Raw genomic sequence first — 1,730 nt, 5'->3', positions numbered from 1 at the left:
TACACGGTGAATCTCAAGCAGAAAGGAGAGAGAACCCACTTCAAATGGCAGGAAGCTTTGGAAACCTCAAAGCCATGCACAGTGACATATTTCCTGCAGCAGTGCCACACCCCAAAACAAACCCAAACAGCAGCCATCTAGGAGAAAAGAAGTATTCAATATCCCCAGGCGGTGGAGGCTATCTCATTTAAATCAACACACCACACACACTCACACACACACACACCACACACACACCACACAAACACACTTATACACAGACACACTCTCACACAGACACCAAACAATACACACACACCACACAAACACACTCAGACACACTCTCACACAGACACCAAACAATACACACACACACACACACACACACACACACACCACACAAACACAGACCTCTTACACCTGTTTAAGGTAATGGCAGAACAGAGAACAAAGTTAAGTTTAGGGGAAAAAATTAGGACCAGGGAATTGAAGGGGGCGTTTCTGACTGTTTTTTCCTGGAACTCACAAGAATTCTTAGGGTTTGTGAAAAAAGAAGTTTCAGACATATACATTGTATAAACAGTAGCATATTTATGTCAGAATGGCTGTGACAGATATTATTGCACAATGAAAAGTGTTAAGACTACGGAAGACAGCGTGTGAGAGAAATTTGATAACTTGTGTTCAAACTTGTGTTTATAAAAGCTCACACCTTTATAACCTGCAGGTCTTGTATTTGTATTTACCTGAAATTTGTTTGGTGAGGTTGTCCTTTTAAACTGACAAAACCTCTCAGCTGTCAAACTGCATCAGAGACCTTTGAGAAGGATGAAATTTTACTTGAATTACTGATTAAAAAACGACAGAGGACTTACTTGTTTGGCACCTAGACCTCAGGGTTCTCCGTGGTCACTGAAGGTCGCGTTTGTCTTTTGATGTTTAGAGCAGGGCCTGCCAGGCTCCAGAAGATCCTGCGGGCTACGAAATCTGTAGGCAGACAAGTCTACCTTGACCTGAGCAGCTAGGCTGTCGATTCCAGAGATTCTTTTCGTGTCTGGAGATCCTCAGTTCAGATGAAAGGCAGTTTTTCTCGGTGGTCAGCGCTTGGCAGTCGAAGCAAAGTGTGGATGGACGTTGTTCTGTGCCCATTTGCTTTCTGTCTTCTTTGAAGGAAGTAGAGTGCTGCTGCTAGGAGCCAACCTGTCTCTTTTTGTGAGGAAAAGTTTATTAATAATTAAATATTTAAATGCCATGTCTCCCAGATCTCGGAGCAGTTGTGGGCCGTTTATCAGGTGGAACTACAGTATAGAATCTGCCTGGAGAGCCGGGCCTGAGCTTGACTGTACCGGCTCTTAATTTACCAGGCAAGATTTACATTTGTAAAAAGACAGAAAGAAAAAAAACTGCTTGCAATAGAAGGTTAAGGGCAGAACTGACAATAGTAGAGAACATCTTACTACATTTTAAATGAGGTTTGGATCAAATATAAAGTGTTTTTGTAAGAAACTTAAAAGTACATGCCAGCATAAAACATAAGACTTATTGTTTCTGTAGTCTGAAATGAGATGCAATGAACAGACAATTATAACATTTAACGGTAAACATAGGTGCACCTAAGTTACATGTACGAACATACACACAGAGGGAACAGGAATTGGGCAAAGTGGATGTTCTTGGTGCGGCCAACCTAAGGCGTGCCACTGCACAAAACACACAAGCAACAGAGTCAGCACTGGGGGAGCAGACAGGGA

This window comes from Microtus oregoni, unplaced genomic scaffold (genome assembly GCF_018167655.1).
Source record: "Microtus oregoni isolate MIOR12 unplaced genomic scaffold, Mior012 000067F_ref0000223, whole genome shotgun sequence".
Lineage (NCBI taxonomy): Eukaryota > Metazoa > Chordata > Mammalia > Rodentia > Cricetidae > Microtus > Microtus oregoni.
This window is presented reverse-complemented; position numbering follows the sequence as displayed.